The sequence below is a fragment of the Crocodylus siamensis genome, chromosome 2 (genome assembly GCF_052110815.1).
Source record: "Crocodylus siamensis isolate JL-2025a chromosome 2, ASM5211081v1, whole genome shotgun sequence".
NCBI lineage: Eukaryota > Metazoa > Chordata > Crocodylia > Crocodylidae > Crocodylus > Crocodylus siamensis.
The window spans coordinates 96063218-96081561 of NC_143396.1; the positions used below are offsets into that span (position 1 = coordinate 96063218).

General features: G+C 46.6%; 1 protein-coding gene across 4 annotated transcripts in view; it reads left to right on the forward strand.

The window, feature by feature from the left end:
• TRIM2 (tripartite motif containing 2) overlaps window positions 1-18344 on the forward strand; it is a 146102-nt gene that overhangs the window by 38346 nt on the left and 89412 nt on the right. The window contains exon 1 of one of the 4 annotated variants that reach the window (XM_090036427.1): window positions 12781-13013. The exons of the other annotated variants lie outside the window; for them this stretch is intronic. The gene's annotated coding sequence lies outside the window, so the exon portion shown is untranslated. Of the gene's footprint in view, window positions 1-12780; window positions 13014-18344 lie in introns of those variants that run through there. 4 annotated transcript variants of the gene reach the window in all.

Here is an 18344-nt window from a genome sequence, read left to right on the forward strand (position 1 = left end):
TCCGATGTAGGGTTAACTTAGATCAGTTCGGCCATTTTTAGACCAATATAGCCTTCATGAACTGCTGTATAATTTGCATTTCCATTGACCTAACTAGGGATCTAAGTGTAGGATTCACACCTGGGTGAATTAAGTTAGATCCTTAACGGTTCATGTGACCAGACTCTGGAACAGACTCCCAGTGAGGCTAGTGCAGGCACCTATCCTGGAGATCTTCAAAAGGAGACTGGATGCACACCTTACTGGGGTTGTTTAACCCTAGCAGTCTTTCTTGCCCAGAGCAGGGGGGGCTGGACCCAATGATCTCATGAGGTCCCTTCCAGCCCTAAACTTCTGTGAATCTGTGAGTCAGGTGGCCATTTTAAATCTAACTTCTCCCTAACCTTCCTGAATGTCTGTATGTACACTAAGTGTCAGTCTATGAACTGCTCACAAACTGCTATGCATATTCATTTAAGAGTTTGCTAATTGCTTTGTGTGACTGGTCACTTTGATCACACTGGAAAATTTCTGTTGCTTGGACAAATAATTTTTATAAACAAAAATGAAGACTTTGGAAGTGCTGGTTTTGGTTCAAAATGTCTGTAAAAAAATCTGTTAAATATTTGTTTCCCATGTGCATTCTTTCAAATAAAAGAGGTAAAGAAGATTTTTTTTTTGGTTATATCTTTTATTGGTCCAACTGTACTGTTGGAAGATCTGTTGGACAAGCTTTCAGGCATCAAGTGTCCTTCCTCAGGTAACTTGATGCCTGAAATTGTCCACTTCCTGGTAAGGGGGCTGGACTCGATGATCTCCCGAGGTCCCTTCCAGCCTTGATGTCTATGAAATCTATGAAATCTATGAAACTATAGTGTTAGTCCAATAAAAGATATCATAAAAAAGCCCTGCCTCTTGATGTTTCCTGGGCTATCACAGCTACAATAACACTGCAGATCATTAAATAAAAGCTCACTTGTGTGGAAGTTACTAGAAATGCTGTTGCTTTCATGAAGGCAGCTCTGACTTGGTGGCTTATTAGAATCTACTAATTAGATTCCCGCTAATTGCTCTTCACTCAATAGGTATTCGTGACCCACTCTCCTTGTCAATTGTCTTGATGTTCCACTAATCAAGCTATATTTTCTTCTGCAATTTTGCTGAAGAATTTGCAATTTTGCAATTCCTGGTCTCTCTCTCTCCTCCTATTTCACAGCCCTAAAGACTGTTTCAGCACTTTTCAAAATCCTAGATCTGTCCATGGAGTCCAGTCTTCAGCAGCAGCTACAGTTTCAGCCAAGAGATGCTGTCAATTCAGCTGTGAAAGGTTTGAACTTTTGCCTCAGGAGGAAAGGGAGGGTACATGGTCTGAAGATTAAGTTCTGTCCCTGCTGTATGTGGCATAACTCTAGAAAAATCTTATTTTCTTTATACCTTCCCAAATATAAGGTTTGTGTTTTATTGGAGGCATGTGGTAAGCAAGAAAATACTATGATCTTTATGTATGGAGATTTTTAGATGAATTCATGGGTTTTATATGAACTAGGGCTAGTGAGTTCTTACAGCATTTGACTTACTTAAGTAAGCATTACTATGCTTTTCATTGAAAGCAAGGAGAACTCATCACTGTCAAGCTTAGAAAAGGCCATAGTCTGAATATCATCAGACTTCTAAGAATCAGATGAAATATTTCATCCAAGCTCAGCTCAGTGGAACAGCAGGTGGCTTTTAGAGCTTGCAGGATGAAAAAGAAAGCTTTATTCTACCTTTATGCTTCCCCTGTTACGGGATCGTCCATGAGTCAGTTCAGACCCTGGTGTGGGGCCCCATGATGATTACTGCCAGGTTTATTTGTATCGTCAGTGTAGACAGATTTTTCTAGAGGCGAGTCAAAATCTTGAGGCCATGCCGGAGGCAGGGGCCTTCCACTGATGCAAAACCTTTCTGTGCCCCTAATTTATATTTTATTTTATACTTGTTTCCTGTGTATCCATGATTCAGAGAAAATTAATAGATCATAATAGCTGGGTCCTGCTCTGGAACAGTGGAACAGGTGACCAAGAGAAGTAGGGGCCTGATGTTTTCAAATCATTACTGGATGCCTTGCTGAAAGAGGTGCTTTAACCAACCACGGGTTACTCAGCTCAGTATAGGTGTAACTGAGTAAAATTCAAGGGATTTTGTTATATAGGAAGTCAGACTAGATGATCAATGGTCCTTTTTGGCTTTAAACTCAATGAATTATGAACCAGGAGACAAAAGTGATATATATATTAGCCATAAGGAAATGTTCACCAAGATACTCATAAAGTAAAAGCATCAAATATTTCTAGTGACATGATAACTTGTTCTTCCTTAAAAATGTGTTGTCAGAGCCAAAAAATATCATTACATTCAGTCATTGAGAAATGTAAATAAATAAGTAACTTGACCCAAGATCCCACACAGAACTCAGCCATGGGCAGACCAGTCTCTATTTAGTAGATTTATTGCTTTAACTTGGTATACAGCCTAACATCTTATTTGAATCAGAAAAGTAATATGCATTTCTATGATGATCAACTAACTAGCTTAAAATCTGCAGAAACATATTTAAGATTCTACCAAGTAATCGGTGCCATTAAAATTAAAGGCAAACACACTGGGGATTCTTACCTCACTGCTTAATCTGTAGCACCAAAATTCAATCATTCACACATTTTCACTGATCCACATTAAATGGATCTGTACTGCTAGTTCTGAAACCAAACCATTCATATGTTATTTACTTCATGACAATCTGTGTAACTGAGCTGGGAAAAAACTGTAACATTCTTCTTCCATTTACACCTCTGGAATGCAATTAGATTTCAACACACATGTACCAGAGAACAGAATCTGGTTCTTAATCACTTTTTATTGTCATCTTGCTACATAATCCTGTCATTTTTTTTACTGTCATCTCTGTTCTGTCATCTCCCTCATAATCTGTCATCCATCAGTCACCAATGCAAAGGCACACCTTCCATTTGCTCTAAATCAGTGGTCTCCAAAGTGGGGTGCGCAAGATGATCCATTGGGGTGCGGGAAGAAAATATTAGAACTTCTATTTCTTTTTATATAAATATACATATATTGGGGGTGCGTGCTCAAAAATTTTTTACTGATAGGGATGCGCGATCAAAAAAGTTTGGAGACCACTGCTTTAAGTAACCTGTAATACCACTTGCTGTTCTTCACCATTAATTAAAAAGATATATGCACACCAAAGATAGTGTGCCTCGTCTTTAACTGGGTAGTCATGGTTTGAGTGGCATTTATTGCCTTCCCTTCACTCTTGTCATATCAGTTAGTGAAAAAATATCAGGGTAATTTCTGCTTCTATGCAAAATAATGGAAATGTTTTTAAGTAATATTGTAATTTATATATTAAAAGGTAAAACTCAATTAATGACAGCTGTCGTTGTTCTTATTTCTGTCAAAATCATCCTCATCTGGTCTGCTGCCCTTGTTTTCACCTTCCCTATGTGCAGTTTTCCTCAACTCTCCCTTGCCCACCAGTGCATCAGTATTTGCCTTCTTAGTTCCATAAAAAATTAAGGCCCTTGAGCAAGGAGTCAAGTCTGTGGTGGTAGGTGACAGGGTGTTTGATTGAAGCAGAAAGTTCAAGGAGAGAGAAAGTAAGAAACAAAGCAGGAAGCCAAGATCTAAGGGGAATGTTGTGGGGTAGAGTAGATGGGATTCAAGCTCATCCTGGAAAGGGAGATATTCACCAGTATTTGCATAGTGTGGATAGAGGGAGGTGATACTGTATATTTTATAGTTGGGAAGGATGACAACAGCAACTTTGCAAGAGGAAGGAAATAAGAAAGCACCATTTTCTGCCAGGGAAATGTATAAACAGAATGTATGAGCGCTGCAACGCAAAAACTATTCACAGACCCTAGGAATTTGAAGGTATTATTTATTAATCAGTATTTATTGTTTTTGAATTCTAACAAGGACTTTTTTCATGATATTTATCTTCCTAAGTACTCTTTGAGTGCATCTACGTGAGATGCTTGACTGAACAGTAGCATAGTTTACTGCGCAGTAAGTTTGCACGTCTACACATATGCACACTTACTGCACAGTAAAAATGCTTAATCGCAAGTAAATTTGCTATCTGCAAATGCAAGTAGTAAATTTACATATGATTAGCTACTGTGCAGTTTTGAACATGTGGATGCAACCTGGGAGCAAATTTGCTCCTGGATCAGCCCTGCCACTAGGGGGCTGGCCTAAGGCTCCAGGTTGGGAGCCTCTCCTGGCCCAGGGCTGGGCTGCCTTTATGGCAGCCCCTGCCACAGGCCTTTAAAAGCCTGCAGGCCACAGGCTAGCTACCCTAGCCTACTTGAACCCTGGCAAAACTGCCTGTCACTGCACTGCCGTGTGCTTGCCAGACCTGTGCTATCCAGGCCTGCAGGCTACTCCAAGCTGCTGCAGGCCCCAGCCAGGCCTACCAGCCCACAGGCACAGCTGCAGGCAGCTTCTGGCTGCTGGAGCCAGCTTCACATGCCCTCAGTCCACCCTCATCAGCCTTCCCTGAGGTTGTGGGTGCTGTGGGGCATTGCCTCTGCTGTGCAGCTGCCAGTCCCATGCTGGGCCCCTGTGCTGGGTGCCACAGTTAGCTGTCCAGGGCCAGCAGCACAGGGACAGCTGCATGGGGACCCAGAGAGCTGGTGTGGGACCCACTATGGTGTTCTCCTTGTCCGTGGTTGTGCCCATGTCTGTGTCCATCACCAGGGGCCCCAACTGGTCCATGGAGAAGACTGGTGACCTCATGGCACTGTGGGGCAAGGCAGAGGTGCAGCATGAGTTCAAACAGGGTGTGCACACCAATGCCCTTGTATATGAGGGGCTATCAGCCCAGATGCGGGAGTGCAGGCACTCCTGGTTGATGTGGCAGCGCTGCATAAAGGTCAAGGCCTTGAGGGTGCCATCACCAACCACAATCAGCAGTTGGGGAGTGCCCATAAATCTATGCCCTTTATGCAGCAACTGATGGACATCCTCACATCCCAGGACCCAGGCCATAGCTGTGCTGTGTATAGCAGCACATGCAGCCTGTCTGAGCCCCTGCCCCAGCCTGACACCCCTGGTGACATGTCACTGGAGGAGGGCATCTCAGACATGCAGTAGCTTGTCCTGCTGAGCTCCCTAGCTGCACCCTCCACCAGCAGCTTGGGGAGTCTGGGCCAGCACCTGCCCCAACAGGTCTGCAGTGCCAGCCATGGGGCATGGGTGGCCATGACCCCACTGGCTACCAGCAGGGCCAGCTCCTCCTGGGGGAGTGTGGAGCCCAGCTGGGTGCCCTTCCTCTGCACCCTGCCATCTGAGGACACCACCCAGAGCTGCATGCTATTTCTGACAGCCATGACTGCACAGAGCCAACAGCCACACCAGCTCTGGCCACATAGTAAGTTCCTCTTTGAAGACGAGGGCCCTCCTGCCCCTGCCTCTGACCTCTGCCCCCCCTCCGTGCCTGGCCTGCCCGCTTTCTCCTGTCCCTGGGTTTCCCCCCATAGTATGCAGGGAGGCGGGAGACAGTACCAAACTTTACTGGGCAGCCTATGCCCCTGCAGCTAGGTGGGCACGGGCATCTCACATGCCGAGGAATACTTTGATGCTGGTAGTGATGTCCACCTCAGCTGTGGGGGGAAGGGACATGTAGTGCAGTCACAGGTAGCAGTCTAGGCAATGGTGGAGGTTGCAGGGCAGCCTGGGCTTGCTCCCCATGCCATCATAGCTCAGGGTCCCATACCAGGTCTGCCGGTGTGTCTGGGGCACCATCATCAGCAGGGCATAGTGGGTTAGGCACCACTCAGCCCACATAAACATCTCATGCACCATCCAGGGAATGTGCTGCAGAGTGCAGTGGTGGCATGGGGGAGGACTGGCCTTGTAGTGCCTCCCTGGAGAAGAGCCCTGTGGGGAGGGTGGAGGTGCAGGCAGCTCCTTGTCCCAGTCATCTGGGAACCCTGCTGAGCCTAGGCACCATTTGGCCTGCAGGAGGAGAGGGGAGAGCAGGGTCTGGAGCCATGGCAGCACGTGCTGCTAGGAACCTGTCCTGGCCTGGGCATGGGATGAGGGAGGCAGGCTGCTCATAGCCAACACCCAGCAACCCGCTGGCCCCAGGGGAGCGAACAGGGGTGAGTGGGGGCTGCCATTGCCACTGCAGCTGGTGCTCCCGCTGTCTGGTATCCTCGCACGCCATGGCTCCTTGGCCTCATGGAAGAGCTTCTGCCAGGCCTCACAGATGTTATGCAGTATGCAGGCTGCAATGATGACCTGGAGGAGGCTGTCCATGGCGAACTCGAAGTGGCCAGTGAGGGTGTGCCAGCATCCCCTGAGGTGGCCAAAAGTGCACTCCACCAGGGTGCATATCTGGCCCAGGCAGTAGTTGAAGTGGGCCTGGCAGAGGTCCAGGTGGCCAGTGTAGGACCACATGAGCCAGGGCAAGACTGAGTAGGTGGGGTCCCTGATGAGCAGGAGCAGGACCACCACGGTGCCCAGGTGCAGGTCCAGCACCCAGGCACAAAGCAGTAGGCCTGGTAGGCCAAAGTTCCAGAAGACATGGACGTCACGGGTGCTGTCTGCCCAGCCGGCACTCGCGCGTGTGAAGGTACCTCAGCGGTCCATGACAGCCTGAAGCACCATGGAGTGAAAGTCCCTCTGGCTGTAGTATGGGTGGTCTCCGTGGGGCAGGCAGGTGATGGGAATGTGGGTCCTGTCTGTCTAACCGTGAAGAAAACCTAAACCACTCGCTTCGCTTTCTCCAGTTCCTTGCGGGGAAACAAACATTATTCAACTGGCACTGCTGCCCACAGATTGTGAAGAATTATTTGCATCCACTGTATTTGTGTCCACTGTAATATAGTCTCAGTGAAACTTTTTGAGACTAGTTAAGTAAAAAAAAAGCCTACACCTCAGCAGCTCATCCAATCAAATGGATACATTTTATGCCAGGGAATTCTTTTTCTGAAAGTAGTAATCATTAAACTCACCCAGAATTCAAATGGTCAGAAAACAGTCTGTATTGCCCTACAAGCCGTGCTGAAAGTAGTATTTCTGCACAGAACATGAAACATTTTTTGGCACCAGACTTGCAGCCCACTAAGCCAGGATCAGGTTTTTTGATTGTACTAAAAATATCAGTGCTCAGGAAACAAAATGTAGTCAGTTCATCCCATTCATTCACCAGCTGAGGATGGGATGACTCACAGCTGCCAACTCACCCCATTTACTTTTATTTTTGTAAAACATTTACCACTTGTTTTAATCCTGCCTTTTCCAGAAAGTGTTTGTACATCCATTGGGAGCAGTGGCATTTCAACTGTTTCCCATTAAACTCTTTGAATGTTGGCAGGTGTTTGAGGAAGGAGAACTAAACAAAAAAAAAATGAGGAAAAAGCTAGAAATAAGCCAACAAATACGGATGCTTCACAGTTCCCCTTTCTTATGTAGGGCTACAGACTTCTTGGTGTCTGAATATTATTCATTGGGTATTTGTGTTTAGATTTGTTTTACTGTAATGCACTTAGTGGCTTATCTTCTCTTAGTGGCTTATCTTTGCTTATCTTTTCTTTTTTAAAGAAAGTACATACATGAGAAAGAGGGAAATGGGTGTTATTTTTTTACTTCTGCTGGCTGTTTAATGATTGACTCAGATATTCTTTGTTCTTGTTTTATTTTTAAATTTGATTTTTCTCTTACACTAGAAGTCCTGGCTTGTCTAATCTGAAATAGTGCACAGCTGTGAGTCAGAAAGTCATATTGTAACATCACAAAAGAGGGACAGTTGGCTAGTGAGAGGAGATGGGATTTTTAGTGGGACTTTTATGGAGGGGCGGGAGGGGGGTTTGTTTAAACCTGTTATTATGTTTAATGGATGTTTTCTGTTAAAGATGCATTCCCCAACCCATTTAATTAGCAAGTAGCTACTCCCAATACACTTTCTTTGAGAAGTCTACTAGCACAGCATTTCTCAACCCATGGGTTGTGATCCAAAAGCGGGTCACAAGAATATATGAATGGGTCATGAACAAACTTTAAAAATGGATCAAAAAAAATGGAGTCTCCTTTAAAGGAGATACAAATAGGTCCCCTCACTCCTGACCTGCTGCCCCCCACACTCAGCCGAGTTCCAGCCTGCAAGGAGCTGCTTGGAGCCCCTCATTTCCCTCTTCCCCCCCACACTGGGGGGCTGGGTGTGGGGGGTAGCAGGTCAGGAGTGACGGGCACCAGCAGGACCAGGGGGCTTTTTTCCACTTAAACTATTTACCAAGTCAGGACTGACTGTTGACGTTTACAAATGGGTTGTGGTACAAAAAAGGTTGAGAAGCGTTGCACTGTACAACTATAGAAGATTGGGCCAGATCCTGACAGTTTTGCAGTGAGAAGGTAAAAACCAAATAGAATAAAAAAGCAGCTTGTTTTAAAAGCAACAGCAAAGTTTTTGAGCAGGAGTGCTCAATTGCTGGCCCCTGGGCCAGATCCAGGTCTTCCCGTGGGGCCAGAAATTTGGTGGCAAGGGAGCAATGGAAATCAACACTCCATTGCTCTCCTGTCCCCAAATTTTCAAGCCCCGCATGGCTGGATTGACCTTCTCTGGGCCAGCCACGTGCAGAAGGATTGGACCCTATTTCCACACGGTTAGATTGAATCTTGGTCTCATCCAGCCACATGGAAACAGCATGGCCAAGGCCTAATCCAATCATAAGGAAATGGTCTGGCCAGAGCTGATTTAGCTTCACAGAGCTGGGGCCTCATACAGCTATATGGGAATGACTTGGCCTTGAGTAGGCTATTCCCATGCAGCTCTATCAGGCCCAAACCAGACCAGCACAGGAAGCCAGATCAGGCCCACAGACTGAATTCATCCCATGCACAGACTTGGCACTACTCTTCTGAGGATCAGAAAGTTGAGATAAGCACTCAAGCTTTTAGGTTGTTAGATTACACAAACCTCTGAACCTTCAAGCTTGCAATGATATTGGTAACATGTTTAAAAGTGACTAAGGAGCTTAAATCATATTGAAGGTAACCCAGGTGGCGGCCCAATAGTTGCCACCCCTCCCCAATATCAGGGATGGTGTGGTGAGAGTGGGGCAGGGCTTCCAGCCAGCACCAATTTACTTTCCAGCCAGCCCCTGCTCCCCACAGAGCATCCCATGGTCCCAAGAATGTCTAACACTTAACTGATTTAAGTATTTACACTTTATCTACAAAACAAAAATAGGAAAGGTTATTTACAAGTGAACTTAAATGGCATAACAAGCCAGAATGCATTAGTCAACCCATGACTCAAGGACCATAGGTCGGGTAACTGGCAGCTTTCAGCCACTGCTGAGATGCTACCATGAGGAAGCAAGGTGCTCACTCCTAGCAGCTCCAACTGGCTTCCCAATAAGCGACTGTAACAGGTTAAGCTCTTCTGGTCTGCAGCAATCAAATTGTATCAAACCCGAATCCCCCAAAGAGGCTGAAGGGTGACCTTCTGTGGCAACCAAAAAGGCAAGCAACAAGCAACAGACTAGGCTCCTGCAGCAATCAGCATGACCCAAGCACAAAGCTCAGAGACTCCATCCGATGACAATCAGCTGCAGAATAAGGGACAGGACTGAGTCCCCTCTGAGGCAGTCAGTGGCAGAGGGTCTGCAGCACAGGCAGCTCCCAGGGGTCATTGCTCTAAACCCCTGCTCCAAATGACTGGCTGGGCACCCCACACGCCTCACGGCTCACCAGTCCGGCTCTGAGTGGTGGCCTGTGTCCTGAGTTCCCAGGGACCCTCATCCTGGTGCTCTGCTGCTCCTCAGGATCCCAATGCCTTGCCTGCTGCTGTCCTGCTTCTCCGGGGAAGGTAAAGGGCTCTACTCACCGGCCCAGCTCCCTGCTTCGGATTAGGATGCTGCCTGCACTCCCGGCCACTGCTTCTTCTCCGCAGTGGAGTTGGGGTCTGACTGCCACCCCTAGCCTCTGGGACTCCCAGCATGTCCAGCACACTGCAATGGGACCTTGGGGCACCAGCTCTCTGCCCCAACCCCTGGCTGCTGTTCCCTCTCTGCTGCAGGGCTGGAGGCACGGCCGCCTGCTGCTACCTTCTTCTCCCAGGGCCTTCGAGGCTCTTCAGAGGGGTCTCTCTGCTCCCTCTGCTGGGTCAGCTCGCCCCAGCTCTTCTTAGGCCTCCTGCGTTGTTCCCCGGAGTCACTGTCAGCAGCCCCCACATGCCAGTTCGGCTGCTGCTTTTAATCCCACCGCCAGTCCCCCCCTGGCTTGCAAACTGGTCAACCAGGGCTCAGGGTGGCTGGCCCACAACCCCGGCCATCCCCCTTCCATGCGAATGAGGGGATTGAAAACCCCTTCTTTCAATGGGCTTCTCCTTTTCCACAGGGCAGGGCTCCCCTGCTCCACCCTCGGTGTCGCTCAGAGTTCACCAGCGCTGTTTCTAGCCTAGGGTAAGTATCTCAAGCCAATCTGGTGAGCCCACATTAGCAGTCTGTTACATGAATTTTGGTAAGATTTAGGTGCTTTTCAAAAAATTGCTCACTATACCATTCAGAAATAGATGTGTGCCCTCATAGGCTAAGGACAGAAGTTACACATAAACTGGTTTAAGTGATCAGAAACTGGTTTAAACCTGTAATGGAACATAAGCTTAGTGCACACAAACCGGTTTCAAAATGGCCAGAAACAGACCTGCCGGGCGTGGCAGCTTCTGCCCAGCCCATGGACCTCCAGCTGCAGCCCCTGGACACCTTCTGCCTTCCAAGGCATCCTGGGGCTAGAGCTGCAGCTCATGCTGAGCAGAAGCTGCAGGGCTGAAGCTTCCCACCCCTGAACCCAGAGCAGCACAGTATGGCGGTGGTACCAGCAGCTGGAGGCAACAGGGCAGAACAGCATCCCTGGCCCTGGCTAGCCCACACTTGTTTGTGTGCCTGCAGCCCCAGGTGCTACATGGGATGGGGGGGTGCAGTGGCAGTGGCTACTGGGCTTGGGACCCACCAACACCTCCAAGCTGACCCAGGAAGCCCACTCCCAAGCCAGCCCCCTCCACACTGCCAGGCCAGACTGTCACAGCAGGCTGGGAAGGGCCGTGCTCCCACGGGCTACCCCTAATCAGCTGGGGCTCCATATCAGCCCTGCCTGGCTTGGGTGCAAGGAGCCAGGAGCAATCCGGCTGCATAGCCTCCATGGTCCCAGCCCAGGCTGCCCCTCTGTCTCTGCCCTTAGCAATACCCACAGGCTGGCTGGGCTCAGTCCTGCAGCCCCAGCTCTGGGTGGATAGCAGGGCCAAGACCCCCACCACCTGAGCAAGACCAGGGAGGAAAGTTGGGCAGGTGCCAGCTGGAGTCCCGTGTCCACGCAGAGATAGGAGAGTTTAATCCCCACACCTTGCCCCGCTTTGTCTAAGGTGCTGCCTCTGCTGGTGTCTGGCCTCGGGGACAAGCCTGGCAAGGGCTGCTTCCCTCCTATGTCCCTACAGGCCAGGGTGAGGATTTAAACCCTTCCACAATCATGCTTAGCTCCTGAGGGGGCCTGGCTACACTCCCCAGGTTAGAGCTCCCTCCAGCCTTGCCACTGCTGCAAAGGGAAGGGAGGGCTGCTATAGCACCCGCTGGCTTCTAGCCTGAGCCACTGCAAGCATGTGTCTACATTTCCAGAATTAAATGTGAATGTCTGTTCACTTGCAAATCAGTTCAATCTTAGCAGGTTAAACTAACCTGCAAAGATTGAATCAATTCAGGCTCCAGCTTTTTGAATGCCTGTCTCTATCCATAGTGGCTGGCTTCTGGGATTTCTCGCAAGGACCTCACTTAGGCAGACTTCCACTGACTTTGATAAGAGCTTATGGGCATTTGTACATACGTTTGCGCCACGGCGCCCAGCTGTTTGAAAAGTGACCGGTGCTGCAGCGTGTACAGTTGTATAAGTAGCAAAATGTGTGTCAGCACTGAGAAAATGGCTATGGTGCACTTTTGAACTGAGGTGTTTTAAGTTCAAAAGCTCCCTACCACCATTTTCTGAGTGCTGACGCGTATTTCACCACTTATACAACTGCACGCTATACAGCACAGTGCACGTCAGCTTGTGTGTGGAGTAGACTCAGTTAATCAAGTCTGCTCCAACCCACCGGATCTCCGGTGCATCACGGGATGAAAAAGTATGTGTATAAATGCCCTAAGAAAGACCTCTAGGTTTGCATCTCCCCCCACTCCCTTTCTCTCCCCAAGGATTTCAAAGATGTAAATACATTAGTATTTACTTTCTCCCATATACATACCAAGCACTTTAAATGACTTATCTAATTATCACTAAGATCCAGTCAACTAACTAGATATATATATTTTTTTTTTTTTGCCTCAGAGCTATTCTAATTTATGTTGGGTGGGGAACTTGGGGGTTGGTTTGCTGCTATAGGGGTGAAAGCATGAACACCCTGTATAGTAATTCATGATGCTGTTGGACCACTTGTGGCTGAGTGAGCACTTAATCATCTGCGCTTATGAGCTCATAAACTGGACACAAAGGTGGCTGTTTTTTTCAAAGTCTTTATACCTTGGATGACTTGTAGGGCCAGTGCTTGGGAAAACTGGACCTAATATACTGTCTGACTTGCCTGCAATTTGTAGCTTATGAAAAACAGATGAGTTAATGCTCTGAAGTTAACATTGAAAGCTTCTGACAAGAGCAGCTTTGACAAAAAAACAGAGTTAAGAAAATTCATACTCAAGCTAAATTGTTCCCCCCTCCCTTTATCTATTTTTGCTTCATTGCTGGTATGTGTCCAAGGAGAGTCAGCTAATAGCATTCAGAAATATGAGGGGATAAAGTTTTAAACTTTCAGATCTTTTCAAGCTGGACATCCCCAGGAGTAAATGAAGGGGGATGTGGGGGAGGGAATTTGAGAGGGATGTTTTCATTAGGTGAAGTTGTTTTCTGCCTGCTCAGCTGACAGCGGTTTGAAAGAGAAGAGACTGCAGCAGCTCTTTTCCCATTGTCGTTCTAAACATACTGTAAGTTATCTTTTTGTTTTTGCTTGTTGGCCTTGTGTGCTCTCAAGCATTTTATTTTGGCAGCTTTGAACTCTTTCAGAGATTGCGCTTTGTGTGTGGGGGGGGGAAGAGAGAGAGAGAGAGAGAGAGAGAGAGAGCATGAATCAGCTTGTATTGCTGTATTTTTCTTCTTTTCAGTCCCTTTTGTACAGCTAACTGTTGGCCATTTGACACCTCCTTTTGCTGATGGCTACGCCAGCATGATTTTAGAAGTTTTGGTACTTTCTGTTGTCTCGTGTGTTAGAACCTTTGCTGGATTTGTGTAGAAATTAAACTGCAGTTGGCAAAAAAAGCCCAACAAACAACAGCAAATGTTTTGAATATGTCAAATGTCCTGGACAAGCTGGCTTTTCAAAGGCAGATTGTATGATGCTGCGCAAACAGGACAGGATGCAACACGGGAAAAATAATTGTTTCCTGCTGCTTAATAGGAAAGAAAAAGCTGAAGCAAAGCCAAGACATTTGCAAAAGGAAAGTTGTCTTATCAAAGCAAGAAAGTGACTCTGCATCCTTGCAAGAATAACGTTAAGTTATATTTAGGAATTCATAAAACAGTGTATTCCCCTTTGTTGTTTAACTCTTTGAAGCGTGAAGTAAAATACACTGTCTTCCTAAATCGTTTTCTCCTTCTTTGTACAGACTTTGTCATTTTAGTTCTTTTACTCGTTTGTTGGCTGCGCAAATATTAGGTGGATTTCTTGTTTATTTTTAAATATTTTGAAAATATAATGTACAAGAAGTTGCGGGGAGGCATAAGGAAGAGCAAGGCCAGGTGAGAATTTTGGGCCTTTACAACTTCAATATTGTAGGCCTCGGTTATGTTTTCTATCAACATGCACGCATACAAACTGCCTTATCTTTGAAATGTATCACCACTATCAGCCTGGGAAACAAGGGACCATAACAGACCAAAAAATATGTGCCAGCTTAATGTGGGAAAATGGTACTACAGAAAAGATATAGTAGCTAAAGAAATATATTCACTGAATGAAGAATCGTTTATACCTGGGAAATGCCCTGTAGCACCACATGAACAATGGCAGCGGCTAGATCCTGCTTCCAAAGATCCCCCCCCTCCAAAATGAGATTATGGATTGTGTAGTTGGAAGGCAGTAGATTTATTGCCTCACTAACCCCTTGTAGAAGCAAGCAAGCAAGGTTGCCAACAGTTTTGGTTTTATTGTGAATGACATAATATCCAATTTTAAAGTCCCAGAGCTCCCTGACTGTTGATTGCTTCAAAACCTCAACTTCACATGTTTGTTAAATGAAACTTTCTAGGCCTCAAAGTGTTGGGAAGGCACACAAAAAGATCCTACATCCAATGTTTCTTTTTCTAAGAAGACAGTAATTTTAAATTGACCTGATTTTTTGAAAGATCTTATGATTTTGTATCCTTGGTGTTGGTAATATCAAGAGGGGCCAACCATCTACTGGGTAGTACAGATGCCTGTTGGTATTCCCACGTGCAGAGACATTTAGCCAGCTAGGAAAAGGCTTCTCATTCTTAATAGATTTTTTTTTAAAAGATTGATATTGGATGGCACTGCCCACTTACAGTAGATTTCATAGACATTAGGGCTTGAAGGGACCTTGAAAGATCATCAAGTCCAACCTCCTGCCCAAGGGGCAGGAAGTCAGCTAGGGTCAAAGGATCCCAGCAAGATAAGCGTCCAAACATTTCTTAAAGGAGTCCAGAGTAGGCATCTGCATCACCTCTGGAGGGAGTCTATTCCAGGCCTTGGGGGCTCGGACAGTAAAGAAGTTTTTCCTTATGTCCAGCCTAAAATGGTCATGGAGGAGTTTGTGACCATTGGTCCTTGTCGTCCCTTGTGGCACTCTGGTGAACAGACATTTCCCCAGATCCTGATGCACACCCCTTATGTATTTATAAGCTGCAGCCAGGTCACCCCTGAGCCTACGCTTTTCCAGGCTGAAGAGTCCCATGGCTCTCATCCTCTCATCATAAGGCCTATTCTCTTCCCCTCTGATCATGCACGTGGCTCTCCTCTGGACTCTCTCAGGCTTCTCCACATCCTTTTTGAATTGTAGAGTCCAGAATTGGATGCAGTACTCCAGCTGCGGCCCCACCAAGGCCGAGTACAACGGGAGGATGACATCCTGAGATTTACTTGAGAAGCAAGTAGAGAATTAACAGTGGATGCATAGGTTTGTCTTGACCATCAAAGTGTTTTGATGGAAATTCTTTTCCAGGCACCAACCATAGTTCACTAATTAAGCAAAATTAAGCTTCTTTAAAACTGACATTAAGGAATTTCCAGTTAGGGCCTGACTTCTAGGTGTAAAACCTATTGTGTATACTGACAATCTGTGATGTCTGCATAATGCCTGTGCCTATAGGACTGGGCAGTCTATTTAAATCCCAGTGTATGTAGATAAATAATGTTGCTCGGAACCAGAATTCATGTTTGTGGGGTGATTAAAATGAAGTGAAAATCTAAACATCTCACAGAGCAAAGCTTCTAAATGTTAATTTTAGAAATATTAAAAGGACTTTTCATTTCAGCCTTATTGAATCATTTTGTTTCTAGTCAATATATTGTTTTGATCTTATGAAGTCAATTTTTGTTTCATTGTAATTTGTAATGAAACATAAATCACATTAATTAGATGATTAGGTCCAAAGAGGTGATCTTCCCCCTCTATGTGGCACTGGTCAGGCCGCAGTTGGAGTACTGCATCCAGTTCTGGGCGCTGCACTTCAGGAGGGATGTGGACAGCATGGAGAGGATCCAGAGGAGGGCCACTCGCATGATCAGGGGACAGCAGGGCAGGCCCTATGAGGAGAGGTTACGGGACCTGAACCTGTTCAGCCTCCACAAGAGAAGGCTGAGGGGGGATCTAATGGCCTGTTATAAACTAGTCAGGGCGGATCAGCAGGGATTGGGGGAGTCCCTGTTCCCCCGAGCGCCGCCAGGAGTGACCAGAAACAACGGTCACAAGCTGGCAGAGGGTAGATTTAGGCTAGATATCAGGAGGCGCTACTTCACGGTCAGGGCGACTAGGATCTGGAACCAACTTCCAAGAGAGGTGGTGCTAGCTCCTACCCTGGGGGTTTTTATGAGGAGGTTAGATGAACACCTTGCTGGGGTCATTTGATCCCAGTACTCTTTCAGCCATGGCAGGGGGTCGGACTAGATGATCTGCTCAGGTCCCTTCCGACCCTAGAAACTATGAAACTATTAATGTGTCATGATACATCACATCATGTGTCACTGATATATCACAATATAATTATATGCCATAGCATGTACTTTAATTTATTGTTTTGTTTTATTGTTAACATTCACTTACGGTACATCAGTTATGCTAATAATAATTGGTCTTCTAACAGGCAATTAATGTTTTGAGTGATTTGAAAATAGCCTGTAATTTTCTATTGTAATTGGCCAGGTATAATATAAAGGAAAATGCCATGACGTGTCATGTTATTGTATATTGTGGTATGAAGGCTCCACCTAGCCAGTAGTCCGGCAGCCTGCCCATTTGCCATCAAGGAAGTAGGTGAACTCAGCATTTGGGACAGACAGTAACTCATTAATGGATGCCAAATTAAAAGGAAGAATTGTAATTAAAAGTGCACAAGGTGAATAAATGCTGAAGTGCATGGGTGAGCAGTGGCTGGCTGGCTGTTCTAGTAATAATTAGCCATGGTAGAGTTAAACAGGACACAGCTAAATTACGAGGGCGGGGGGACTAATTTTAGATATGTGAAAAATATTAATAGCGTACATTTTGGCACTTCCTGCTCTACATGGTGATCTAGTTAATATAGACATAAGAATATACCCAGTCTTCAAATGCCAGCTGGATTACTAAATTCACTTACAAACAAGCAAACTACTGACAATATGCTTTAAAATCAGGTAACAGCCTTATAAGAAAGTGTCCTGTCATTAGAAGAAAAAAAAAGATTTACAAAGGAAATGGGAACAGAATATGTCAGCTACTACGTGTGATTAGGAATATTGCTCAAATAGCTCAGTTTAAATGAATGGAGCCCTAAAAGGCAATTGTGTATGGTAGATTGAACAAGAGATGAAGGAGTGGTACAGGAGGCATGAAAGATGTATATTCAAATGGGAATATAACAAATTAAACAGTGACTTTTAGAAAAGTGGATTGAAATACTTGTTATAGTGGGTCTTCCTTTTTGCCCATGTGCCAAAGGCAGGGGCAGATCTAAGATTTTGAAAAAGAGGGTGTAGATGGTGTGGTGCATTGTGACAAGGTGCCATCCAGGGACCAAGTTTCACATCGGCCCGCCCACCTGTCCAAGTAGGACAGTCTGTCTAGTCTCGCCTGTCACAACTTTGCTGTTCCCAAAACTGGTGTAAAAATATGGGAAGCTGTCTATTTTGATGCCCCAATGCCAGGAGGCACTATACACAACTCCAGCCTCCCCTTATCATGTCCTATGCCTCTCAGATTGCCATCAGATGGCAATATGCCTCAGATGGCTGTATGCAGATGGCTCTATGCTCCAGCTCGTGGCCAGGCCCAAGTCAGCCCCTTGCTAGGCCTCGTTCACTTGTCCATTCACTCCGCCCCATCAGGCTTCATTCATACTGCCCCTTTCACACTGTGGCCTCTTACACTTCACCAGACCTCTTGCATGCTGCCCCTCATTGGGCCACACCCAGCCTGCTCTGCTCCCTTGAGTGACTGCATAGGCAATCAGGCTTGGTTACTCACCCTCCTTGACTGGCCCTGGTGCAGCCTTTTGTGCCTCTCCCATGACCTTCATCTGCACGGTGATTAGCCAATTCATCTTGCCCTGAGTGGAGTTTGGACCGAAGCCCCTCTCCAGATAACTTATCCTTGCTCCCTCCATAGGGCCAACTACTCACCGTTTGACCCAAACTCAGCCTCACCACATCTGAGGGCGTACCAGGGTCTCCCTCTGACCCAACATTTGGCCTCACCATGTCTGAGGACTTACCAGGGTCTCAGCCTCTGGCAGCCTCAGGAGTCTGTAGACTTTCCTTGGCCTATCTTCCCCCTCCCTGGGGCTTCAACTCCTGCCCTCTTCTAGGGGCTTCCAATTATGCCCTCTCACCTGGGCCTTACTGTTATACCCTGTCACTGGGGCCTCCAGGATCTTGCTCCCCATGGGGCTCAGGTGTCTGGAGATGTGCTTCAGCCCTTACAGGCTCTGGCCCTGCTTCTAGGCCAGTTGGCAGTGCCGGATAGCTCACTGTGGCCCTGGCCTGCCCTTCATGGTGGGCTAATTGCCCTTCAGCCCTCAGGCCCTGACCCTCTTGCATTGAC